This window comes from Chrysochloris asiatica, unplaced genomic scaffold (assembly GCF_000296735.1).
Source record: "Chrysochloris asiatica unplaced genomic scaffold, ChrAsi1.0 scaffold00233, whole genome shotgun sequence".
NCBI classification, from domain to species: Eukaryota; Metazoa; Chordata; class Mammalia; order Afrosoricida; family Chrysochloridae; genus Chrysochloris; species Chrysochloris asiatica.
In genome coordinates, this window is record NW_006408751.1 from 4,023,608 (window position 1) to 4,036,950 (window position 13,343).

Sequence of the window (13,343 nt, forward strand, 5' to 3'; positions counted from 1 at the left end):
ACTGAGGGGATCCGACCACTTACCTTGATGTTTCCTGGGCAAGCAAGTTGCTCGTTCTTGTAGTAACAGTCGGTCTGCCTATGTTGATGAGACATTTATTTTTAATCTTCCCTTCCAGGTTTATCTTTTGTAGTGTGTGTATGTGCATGTGTGAGAGGGAAATAGAAAGAGGAAAAGAGAAAAAAAAGAAAAAACCAATTGTATTTTGTGTACTTAAGGTTCTCATAATCAAACAGATGGAAGTGTTCTTTAATGTTGGTTCTTAAAGACTTTTTTCAGAGAATAGGAAGTTATGCAATGTATAATACTTGGTAGCCATTGAGTAAAGTACATTCAGTACTTTATTGCTTTGCATGATAAACATGTTAAAAAATAAATTTCTTTTTTATTATGATATAATTCCTGATCCTTACCCTAACACTGCTGTTATATTCTCTAACTATTCCTTTGCAAGTATAAACATACGTAATAATAACTGCAATCACAAATAATAATAGTTGTAATCATGGTATACATATAATTTGCATTCTGATTTTTCCACTTAAAAGTATATAATGAGCATGTTTCCATGCTGCTACATAATTTTCATAAGCATTACTTGCAAATTCAACATTGTGTCTAATCATATGGATGTATCATTAATCACAAACCACTGTTACATTTTTTTCCCTATGTAATTTTTCCATAATCCATATGACCATTTTTACTGGGTCCAAAATAACATCAAAGTAATCCAATAGATATAAACTTTTTCAACATAAAGATAAACCAAGTTAAGACCTAATGTTGTAAAGTATGAGCGTGCTTCAAAAAGTTTGTGGGAAACTGGACTTAAATTGAAACTCAAATGGAATACACTAGCAGGCATATGGGCCTGCTGCTGACTACATTGGTCACCAATAAGGGGAAGTGGGGGGAAAACAGCAATGAAGTTCTGAACTAAGTCCAACCACATTCAATAGACTCCCATTAACCTGGATTGAGACCTGGTTAACCAGCAGTATGATGATACCAGGGGACATGGCCCCAGAAAACTAGAACAGAGTATGAAACATCCAACTGATATGAAGTGAGGGGAGATGCACAAGAACATCCACGCTTGCAGATAGTACCCATTTGACCTGTCATCAATGGCTGGATGACCAGAACATGACTAGGGGAAGAAAGAAGGGGGTGGGGGGGAAGTAGCAACCTACTACAAGTGGATGAACTTGACCTATGCTTGTGGATGCAGTATGACGAAGGAACAAACAAATCTGTACAGTGAGGATCATTCCCACCCCCTTGGTACACAGGGTCAACAGGAATGGGGAACTTAGACATTGGCTACCCAAAATGGGGGGACTACAAAGGCAAGAAGTGACTGACTTACAAGCTTTTAATAGGGAACTTAGCTCCAGAGGATACAGGGAAAGGTAGAATCTCCACTGAATTGTTTCCAACCTGTCTGGATGGGGTTGATAAAAGGTGAGGGGGAAAGGACTCCTGTGGTTCAATAGGGAATGATTGCTATCAGGTCTGACAGTGAGTGTTGGAAAGGTAAATGTAAATGTTTGGTGACAAAAGGAGGGGAGTGGCTGATTTTGCAGTCCTGGAGAAGAGATCCTCCGGAGCCATCAAGGGAGAAAAGGGAAGTGTGAGACCCTGTCCAGGGATGCAGTGACACTATGGATGAAGGCAGAGATGATGATGTGGACAGAAGGAGTTTCTGGGGACTCTGGACCCAGGGAGGGAGAGGAGCTGGTGGTCGGTGGGAGAGGGGGCAAGCCTGTGGGGTGTACCCTTTGATTGTTTGATGATGCATGCAGGGGATTGTGATCATTGCAATGAAACAAAGTACGATAGGATGAATGTAAAGATAATGTTCACCCATGTAAACTAACACATAATTCACACACACACACGCACACGCACACACACACACACACAAAGATAATGGGAATTTTCCGCAAAGGATTTGAAGGCTTTGTGTATGCTTCCTCTAAGATCTAGACTGGTCTACAGAAATAGTGCGCAAGTTGCCCGGTGGTTTATATACTGAGAAACACAGCAACCCGGTGGAGGAATCCATTTTCAGAAAAGAGAGCTGAGGCCCCAGATTTAGTCGAATAATAGCATTTGGTCCACAGGGAAGGACACAGATTCAAAGTACAATCTGTCTGTGGCATCTCAGTGGTTGAATTCTGACTTTCATGCAGGATACTAAATTCAATTTCTGACCAACACAGCTCATGTGCAGCCAGCAGCTATCTGTCAGTGAAGGCTGATATGTTGCAATGATACTAAACAGACTTCCTCATACTTTCTCTGTCCTGCACTGTGTCCCAAGTGACTGACTCCTAGGAGCTGCTTCACCATGCTCCCTTGTTCTTCAATTTTAATAGTTTTTCAATGGAGCTTCCCAACTAAGACAGACTAAGAAGAAAAGACTGGCAATCTTCTGATAATCAGCAGACGCAAACCCTCTGGATCACAAAGATCTGATCCACAGCTGATCATGCAGGAATAGCATGCAGGAATGGGCAGTTCTTGTGCATGTTTACGTTTGGGGTCAGCATGAGTCAGGACCCATTAGACATGGCAGCTAAAAAAAATCTGTGGTATTTAGTGGCGCTGTGGGTTAATGAGCCAGACTGCAAAGCCTTTTGAACTGCAAGGTCAGCAGTTCAAGCTCACCAGCTGCTCCCTCGGAAACCTTATACAGGGTCGCTATGGGTTGGAATCGACTAGACGGCACTTAACAACAACAACATTAGTTTAGGAGGCATGTATCTCAGTAGGAGTTTAGGGATTGTCTTCTTTTTTGGGGAAAACACAGCAGGGCCCCAGTAAAGAACAACATCAAAAGGATCCATAGGAGACACCACAGGGCAGTTTCACGGCAGTGATTATCAGCTACAGAGGGTACCAGTAACCCCAAGGTGCCTCTGTACCTGTGGGCAGCAGACAAGGTTTCAGGGGGTTAAGGCCATAAAGAACTGTTGACTCTGTGATGGTTGAAATAACTATGTTCAAATCATCCCTCAGCAATTCTCAAAAAGAAGTGAGAAGCCTGTGGAGGTTGCCTGAAAGTTGGACAGTTTTTTAAAAGTACTACTTGGTACTTTTAATGGACCATTAATTTTTCCTCTGAGCTGGGGTACATGAATGGTACTTTACAATCTTTCACTATGTGGGAAGTACACAGATGTTCACTAAATTCTTCTCTAGCCTCTTTGAAATATTTTATAATGAATTAGAAAAAAAGGAAACATATGCTTCAGCTGAAGAAAGGTAAGCATAGGTAATTTGCACAAAGTATTATCAAAGACCACCGCTTGTCTGTCAGTTGGTTGTATTGTGGTAGAGTGTGATACTGGAAGCTATGCCACCGGTATTTTAAATACCAGCAGGGTCACCCATAGTGGACAGGTTTCAACAGATCTTCCAGACATAATAAGGAGGAGAAAAAGCCCACTTTTTAATGGTTAGCCACTGACACCTTATAAATAGCAGAAGACCATTGTCTGATGTACCGAGGGAATATGAGTCCTTCTGGTGGGAAAGCACTCAAAATACCACTGGGAAATAGAGGGGATGATAATGATGTAAAAGGATCAAAACTTTTGGGACCTACATTTGCTGATGGGGCACAACTCAAAATAAGAATGAACAGTTGCAAACATCCATTAATAATTGGAACATGTAATGTACTAAGTATGAATCTAGGAAAATTAAAAGTTGTCAAAAATGAAATGGAATTTATAAAGATAGATATCCTAGCACTAGTGAGCAGAACTGAACTGGTATTGACTGTTTTGAATTAAACAATCATATTGGTTTATGATGCTGGCAATGACTAACTAAAGAGGAATGGTGTTGCATTCATAAAAAAGAACATTTTAAGATCTATCTTGAAGTACAGTGTTGTCTGTTATGCGATAATATTATATTGATACACTTACAAGGAAGACTTGGAGTCTTGGTGTGGTGCTACAGGATAATGCATTTGACCACAAAGTCGATTTGAACTTCAAGATTGGCAGTTCAAATTCACCAGTCACTGCTTGGAAACAGGATCTCTATGAGTTGGAACTGACTTGATGGCACTCAACAACAACAGAAAAAAAGACCAGTTGATGCCACTATTACTCGATTTATGTACCAACCAATAAAGCCAGTGGTGACTAACTTCCTTAGTCTGAAATTAATCAAACATGTGACCAAGGTGCATTCATAATTACTGGTGATTGGACTGTGAAAGTTGGAAACAAAGAGGAAGAATCTGTAGTTGGAAAATATGGCCTTGGTGATAGAAACAATCACATGATAGAATATTACAAGGTCTATGACCTATTGTTGTTAAGTGCTGGCAAGTCTCTTCCAAATCATAGCGACTGTATAGGGTTTCCAAAGCTGTAAATTTTTGCAGGAGCAGAAAGCAACAGCTTTCTCTCTAAGAACACCTGGTGGGATTGATTCACCAACCTTGTGGTTAACAGTTCTGTGCTTATCCTACAGATCCACAGCACTCCTAGTAGCAGTAATAGTAGTAATTATATATTTTTAAAAAATAAAACAAGAGGAAAAACATGCACAAAATGTGCTAAGTAGTTATATTCATTCCCATTTTAGAGATGAGGAAACCAAGGTAAGTGAAGTTCATCTGTTTCTCAAGATAACAGAATCAGCAAGCAGGATTATTATTCAAAAGCAATTTTTCACAGTAGGCGCTAAATTAAACTCAGTAAACCAAATTTATTAGACTGATATAGTATAAATTGGATTATATAGTTTTAATTAAACAATTAAAAAGAGAGAGAGAAAAGCACAGCTGTCTTTAAAGATAAGAGCTTTACAATTCAGTATAGTGGTCCACAAGTGGCACCTACACACAACTTCAGACTTTTCAGGGACCCTCAGAGAGATCATCTAGTGTAATCGTATTCATAATACCGTTAGTAAAGGAATAAAGGACTAAATGATTATGGTTTGTTAAAATCTGGTTCTCTTTCCATTTCTATGCAGTGTAAAGTGAAAGAGAAATTACCATTAAATTATATAAGAAAATAATTTGAGCTTTTCTAGACCTAAAAATTAACCTACCAAATAATATCATATAACACATAAAACTTAAAATTACACTAACATTAAGTGTTCACAGACACAGTTTAAAGCTATGGTGGCTTGATGCTAAGTGTTGTTAGTGCCATAGAATTGCTTCCAACTCATAGAGAAAATATACAGGATTTTGTTCATTTCAAATACCTTCTTTAGACAGCAGAAGAGACAACTATACACATGGAAATCTCTATATGGAATACATAGAAATCAAATTGGCTTCATCTGCAGAAAGAGACGATGGAAAAGCTCCATTTCATCAGTCAAAACAAGGCCAGGGGCAGACTGTGGAACAGATAATAAATTGCTCATATGCAAATTCAAACAGAAGATGAAGAAAATGAAAACAAGTCCACGAGAGCCAAAATATGACCTCCAATATATCCCATCTGAATTTAGAGATCATCTGAAGAACAGATTTGATACATTAAACACTAAAGACCGAAGACCAGAAATGTTGTGGGATGACATCAAGAACATCACATGGGATGAAAGCAAAAAGTCATTAAGAATACAAGAAAGAAGGAAAAGGTGAAAATGGATGTCAGAAGAAACAATGAAACTTGCTCTCCAGCATAGAGATGCTAAAGCAAATGGAAGAAATGAGGAGGTCCAAGAACTGAACAGAAAATTTCAAAGATCAGCTTGAGAAGATAAAACCAAATATTACAACAAAATGTTCAAAGATCTGGAGTCAGAAAACCAAAAAGGAAGAATACACCTTGCATTTCCCAAGCTGGGGGAACTGAAGAAAAATTCAAGCCTCAACTTACATTATTGAAATATTCTCTGGGCAAATTATTGAATGATGCAGAAAGTACCAAAAGAAGATAGAAGGAAGACACAGAGTCACTGTACCAAAAGGAAATAGTTGATGGTCAACCATTTCAAGAGGTAGCATATGATGAAGAGCCAATGATACTGAAGGAGGAAATCCAAGGTGCATTGAAGGAATTAGCAAGGAACAAGGCTTCAGAAATTGATGGAATAAAAATTGAAATCTTTCAAGAAAGGGAGGAGGCACTGGAGGCACTCATTCATCTATGCCAAGAAATTTGGAAGACAACTATCTGGCCGACTGATTGGAAGAGATCCGTATTTGTGCCCATTCCAAAGAGAGGTGACCCAATGGAATGTGGAAATCATTGGACAATCTCTTTCATATCCCACGCGAGTAAAGTTTTACTAAAGGTAATACAGAAATGGCTGCAAGCATACATTGACAGAGAACTTCCAGAGGTTCAAGCTGGATTCAGAAGAGGCCGTGGAACCAGAGATATCATTGCTGATGTCCTATGGATCTTGGCTGAGAACAGAGAATATCAGAACGATGTTTACCTGTACTTTATTGACTATGCAAAGGCTTTCAATTGTGTGGATCATGACAAGCTCTGGACAAAATTGCGAAGTATGAGTATTCCGGAACACTTAATTGTGCTCATTAGGAATCTGTACCTGGACAAAACTTGGGAATACAAGTGAATGTTTTAAAATTAAGAAAGGTGTGCGACAAGGTTGTATTCTTTCACAATACTTATTCAACCTGTATGCTGAGCAAATAATCCAAGAAACTGGGTTCTATGAAGAAAAATGTGGCATCAGGATTGGAGGAAGACTCATTAACAACCTGTGATATGCAGATGATACAACCTTGCTTGCTGAAAGTGAAATGGGCTTAAATAAAGACAACAAAAATCCTCACCACTAGACTAATACACAACATTCTTATCAACCAAGAAAAGATTGAAGTTGTCAAAGACGTCATTCTTCTTGGATCAACTATCAACACTCATGGAAGTAGCAGTCAAGAAATCAAACGACAAATCTTCTGAACAAGACCTTTTTAAAGTGTTGAAGAGCAAAGAAGTCAGCTTGAGGACTAAGGTATGCCTGACCCATGCCATGGTACTTTAAAAAACCTTATATGCATACGAAAGTGAATAAAGAAGACCATAGAAGAATTGATGCTTTGGAGTTATGGTGTTGGAGGAGAATATTGAAAGTGCCACGGGCTACCAAAAGAACCAATAGATCCATTTTGGAAGAAGTGCAGCCAGAGTGCTCCTTGGAGGCCAGGATGGCCAAACTTCGTCTCTCATACTTCGGACATATTGTCAGAAGGGAGCAGTCACTGGAGAAGCATATCATTTCTGGGAAGGTGGAGGGTCAGAGAAAAAGAGGAAGACACCCAGCAAGATGAGTTGGCAAAGTGGCAGCATCAATAGATTCAAACATGTCAACAATTGTGACATTGGTCCAGGATTGGGCAGTGTTTTGTTCTGTTGTACATAGGGTTGGTACTGACTCGATGGCACTTAACAACAAAAACAAACACTTCTGTTTTTGCTGTGAGTTGTTTCAGAATCCATCTCACACAAACCTTTGAACCCCAGGTCTGTCATGGTTTATTTCATACGCAGAACTACGGCTGATTTTTCTCCGAATCCATTGTCACTCATCTATTCAGCAGAATCATTTTACGTGTACATTCAATGTTGTCATCAGCCGTGGACATGGATGGGCACTTTAATATAATCAGATTGCAGATAATTTTTACCTCACCCTTGTACATTTTGCTGCACACATTCGACCTTCATAAAAGTTGAATATCAGTCTGACAGTGAATATATGCTTTCAACATTTGATGAATTCTAGGATCAGACTTTTCAGTATTAATGTAAGTTCTTAAGATTTCATTTATTATCTGATATTCTTTTTTCTATGCACACAGCTTGACTTTGAGGAAACGAGAGCTTCACAGGCCAAAAATAATGTTTGAATTATCTTGATGAATACCTTGGGTCGAAGTTTTAAGTTTATACCTTGCTCCCAGGCATGGTTTTTCTAATACTGAATATTATATTCTATTAGTCTTTTCAACAAAGTGTCTCCAGAAATACAGTCTGCTATTCTTGCCCCATCTTCCATTAATCAATAATTTCTTAGAAGATTCATTTCAGTACATTGTTGTATTGAAATAAATGCAGTTTTAGCTCAAACTCCATTAAGTGTCAGTTCTGCTTTGTAGTTCTTGGCACAGGGCAAACTGCAGGAACATCACATACAATGTGGGCATCTGCATTTTGCTTCTCCCGTACAATAGCTTTACACTGTGACATGGCCAGTTTCTGCTTGCAGCTAACTGGAGGATTAATCTCAGGCAATTCTTTCACCTAATATCATCCATTACTTCTTTTTCCAGGACATCCTTCTCGTCTTTTACACATATGGCATCTATTATCACCTCCTGTTATTTTCTGATCATTCAACATCTCCTGTATTTCAAATTAAACCTTTCTCTCTTCTTTCACTTCTAGCCAGTCCAAAACCTCTTCTTTCACCTTCACTTTATTTTCCTTTCTCTCTAATTCACCCATCTCCTCTGCTTTTATCAACAATCTAGTAACTGTCTCTAGTTTTACCTCTGGTGTATGGCACTGGTGAAAAGCACAGCTACAGGAATTGAAAGACTGTCAAATGAATTGCTTCAACAAACTGATTCAGCACTGAAATCACTCACTCATCTGTGTCAAGAAATTCAGAAGACAGCTACCTGGCCAATGTATTGAAAGAGATCCATATTTGTGCCCATTCCAAAGAACTGTGAAAATCACTGAACAATATTAATATCACATGTAAGTAAAATTTTGCTGAAGATAATTTAAAAATGGTTGTACAGTAGATTGACAGGGATTTGCCAGAAATTCAAGCCGGATTCAGAAGAGGGTGTGGAATGAGGGATATCATAGCTGAGAATACCAGAAAGATGTTTACTTGTACTTTATTGATTATGAAAAGGCATTTGACTGTGTGGATCATAACAAACTATGGATAACACTGAGCATGAGTATTCTAGAACATTTAATTGTCCTGGAAAAGAACAAGGAAATACTGAATGGTTTAAAATCAAGGAAGGTGTGCACCAGGGTTGTATCGTCTCAGCACACTTTTTCAATCCATATGCTGAGCAAATAATCCGAGAAATTGAATTACATGAAGAAGAACGTGGCATCAGGATTGGAGAAACATTTGTTAGCAACCTGAGGTGTGCAGATGAGACATCCTTGCTTGCTGGAAGTGAAGAGAATGTGAATTACTTACTGATGAATATGAAATATTATGGCCTTCAGTATGGATTGCACCTCATTATAAAGAAAATGAAAGTCCTCACAAATAGACCAATAACCTTATGATAAATGGAGGAAAGGTTGACGTCAAAGCTTTTTGCTTTGTTTTGTTTTGTTTGGATCCACAATCAATGCTCTTGAAAGCAACAGTCAAGAAATCAAAGGAAGCTGATTCAAAAGACTTGTTTGAAGTGTTCAAGATAAAAGATGTCACTTTGAAGACTGAGGTGCAGTCTCCTCATAAACATGTGAAAATCAGACAATGAATAAGGAAGACCAGAGAAAAATCAATGCATTTGAATTATGGTGTTGGCAACAAATACTGAAAGCACTGCCAGAAGAAGAAACAAATCTGCTGAGAGAAGTGCAGTCAGAATGCTCCTTAGAAGTAGAATGAGGAGACTTCATCTCTCTTACTTTGAACATGTTGACATAAGTTGTCAAGAGGACATCATACTCAGTAGAGAGTCAGTGAAGTAGAGGAAGATGTGCTGCAGGAGTCCGGGCTCAATCTTGACAACAGTTGTGAGGATGGGGCAGGACCAGGCAGTGTTTTGTTTTGTTGTACATGGGGCTTGCTGAGTTGGAACCTACTCAATAACACCTAACAGGTGCAATAACAACATTATCAAAGAAGAAGTTGCTGTTAGACTGAATATGCTCTTGTTGTGCCGTCGAGTCAGTTTTGACTCATAACAACCCTGTGTAGGGTTTCCGAGGCTGGTAGGTTTGAGCTGCCTACCTCATGGTTAGCAGTCCAGTGCTTATCCTACAGCACCACACTAGGACTCCAGACTGAATATAGTCTTGTTAAACTTTTTTTGAAAAGGAAAACTTCCAAGTGCTGTTTGTGAACTATATGTGTCTGTTTAATGTAATTCTAAGGTCTATGACTAAGGTGTCCTGGTAGCAATGTGGGTTTGGGGCTACTAGCTTCTAGGTCAGCAGTTTGAATCTACCAGCTCCTCCACGGGAGAAAGATGAGCTTTTCGGATCTGGTAAAGACTTACAGCCTCGAAAACCTACACAGAGTTTTTATGAGCCAGAGCAAACTTGATGGCACACAACCATCATCATCACCAAGGTCTATGACTACAGTAAAGAACATATGAATGAGTTTTTGAAGAATAAGGTTCTTTAAAGACTGAAATTATGGGACTTCTTATTTTCCTGGCCTGAGGAAAATTACCAGCATTCAATTGTAGGATGAAAGCCTAAATTTGCTTATTTTATGGCTAGGGTACTTGGCATTGACAGAGCAATCACTGCAACTAATTTGCATGCTATTTTTTGTTGTTGTTTTTAAGTGCCCTCCAGTCGATTCTGACCCATAGCGACCCTGTAGAGGGTTTCCAAGGAGCAGCTGCTGAGCTTGAACCACTGACCTTGCAGTTCAAATGATTTTGCAGTCTGACACATTAGCCCACAGAGCCACAGCAGGCCTCCATGCTATAGATAAGAGCACAATAAACAGCCTAATCTCAAAGATGGAGATTTTTCCTCCCAAGCATATTTTATTAAGAAGACATGACCTTTCCTCTTTCAAATCATATTTATTCTGAATCATGAGGCTGATTGAGTTAGAATGCTTTACTGCAAGCAACAGAAATCCAACTTGAACTTGCTTAAGCAAAGAAAATGGTGACTTAATGGGACTACCCTGGGGAAATTCTGCACAGAATGGATATAGAGGCTGTACTTTGCAGGAGTGAAGCTGGCTTGGGGTGACTCCAGAGACTTAAACCTAGTCAGACTGACTATTGCAGCTTCTATTGCATCCTCTATTACACTCTTTTCTAATAAAGATGGAAAGAGTCATAGATTCCTCCAAAATAACACCTTTCCAGAACTATATAAACTTGAAAAATCCTCAAGAGACACACTTTGAATCACCTCTTATCCCTTCCCTGATCATTGTGGCCAAGGAGACAATGTCCCATCATGGGTCTTTTCTCAGGTCTGTAAACTCTGTCAACTCGAGGGGGAGAGCACAGAGTCATTGGGAGGATTGCTTTGAACCAGGTGACTACAGAAAAGAGGAAGAGAGTACAAATTAGCTACAATGTCATCACTCTCAAGTTCACACTATTTTGAATGTGCATCCCATTCTGGTTTCTCAATATGCACATAATGTACAAGATTGTCATAGAGTACATGGTCTTGAAATCCATCTGAAGAAACAAGTCTAAAAATACAGAATCAATGCTCACCTCTTGGGGACTCTTGAGATCCAGCACTACGCAAAGAACTATTTTTGTTTCTAAAATTCCATAAAAAATGAAATGCAGCTTCATGAGACTAGTGGTATAGGATATTAATAGATGTTGTTTTAAATGTTACACACTTCCTAAAGAGGCCTGTTGAAGTACTTTTCCGGTGAAATGATGATTCAGACGTAGCCTTGCATTTCATTTGTTTACTCAGCATAAGACTGAGCACCTTCTCTATGACAAGCATTGGTCTGGTGGTGGTAGTCATGTGCCATTGAGTTGGTTTTGACCCATAGTGACCTTGCGTAGGGTTCCTGAGGCTGTAAATCTTTACGGGAGCAGAAAGCCTCATCTTTCTCCCAAGGAACAGCTGGTAGTTTCGAACTGTGACCTTGAAATTGGTCCAGGGTCTGTGAATTTGAGAGTAAACAAAGTGGTTCAATGGAGTCCTGGTGTGGAGCTGTAGGCTAATGTGTCAGACTGCAATGTTATTTGAACTGCTAGTTTGGTGGTTCAAGCTCACCAGTTGCTCCTTGGAAACCCTGTACAGGGTTCCTATGGGTCAGAATCGACTCACAGCACTTAACGACAACAAAGTGGTCCAAGAGTCTCTCCTTGTGAAACCAGTAAAAACGTTCTGGATGGAGAAAAATATCCACATGACATATAAGGGAATAGATGTTCAAAAGTCAATAAAAAATGTTTAAAATAATTACTGTAATTCTTTATGTTGTTGTTGCTAAGTGCCATCGAGTCATATCTGACTCATAGCGACCCTGTTTCCAAGAACAGCTGGTGAGTTTGAACTGTCAACCTTGTGGTTCAAACTGACCTTGAGGTCAAGTGTTTATCCTACAGTGCCAGCCACCCCCACCAAATTTAATGAGTTTATGGTAAATAAGAAACTATAATGAGTACAGTGATTAATGATTCCTAGCCATATTGACTTGGTAACTCTCACCAAATGACTGGGTGGGACCATGCAAATAGGGTGTGTGGGGCCCTAACATGGGGATTGCTCGGTTTTGCCATCCTGCTGAATGTATATGAATCATCTGAGAAGCTAGCTGGATGGGAGCTCTTGTGACCATAAAAAAGAGCTATGCGAGATGCCCATCCTTTGGGCCTCAAGATCCATGTGAAGAGAAGCCATGGTGAAAGCTGAGGCAGTGGTACTGAGAGAACAAGACAGAGCAGAGGGCTTCTCAGCCGACTGACAAGTGAAGTACAGAATGAGTGCCTTTAGGCAGGAGGCTGTTTGCAGAATAGCGTGTCTTGGGGAAGTGCTTTGGACCAAAGGACTGTATCCGGAACATTTCTGATCCTGAATTGTAACTTCCCTAATAAACCTCACAACTGTGAGTATTATCTGTGAGTTCTCTGTGATCCTTGCAATGGATTATTGAACCACGGACAGAAGTAGAATGCTCTGGAAGGGATGATTGATGCCAGAATAGGATAAAGAAAATTGGGAGGCGGAGACATGTTTGAACTCTGCCTCTTAGGAACTGACTTTGGGATGATGCTGAGTTTAATTATTGCTTCTCCTTGTGAAGTCAGAGAACGTCAGATGCCTTCCCCATGCCATTCTTATAGATAGTCAAGCAAACCTCAGTAAGAATCAAAATAACCTTTAGCAAAAAACCAGATCATGATTATTATTTTCTTAAAATGATAAAATGTTCTAATAAGAAACATCTTTGCTTATCAGTATTATGGGTAAATTGTTATTGTTAATTGCTGTTGAATGGAGCCTCTAGCTCATAGTAAGCTCATGTACAATGGAACAGAATGCTAACCAGCTCAGGAATTGGACCATTGTGATTTATGGGGTTTTCACTGGATGATTTTTGGAAATAGATTTCCAGGTCTTTCTTCATAGTCTTAGTTTAGAAGTTCCACTGAA

At 39.3% G+C, this 13,343-nt stretch overlaps 1 pseudogene; it reads right to left on the reverse strand.

Moving 5' to 3' along the window:
- Positions 1-7,800: 7,800 nt before the first annotated feature.
- On the reverse strand, positions 7,801-11,705 carry LOC102841926 (annotated as a pseudogene).
- Positions 11,706-13,343: the final 1,638 nt, after the last annotated feature.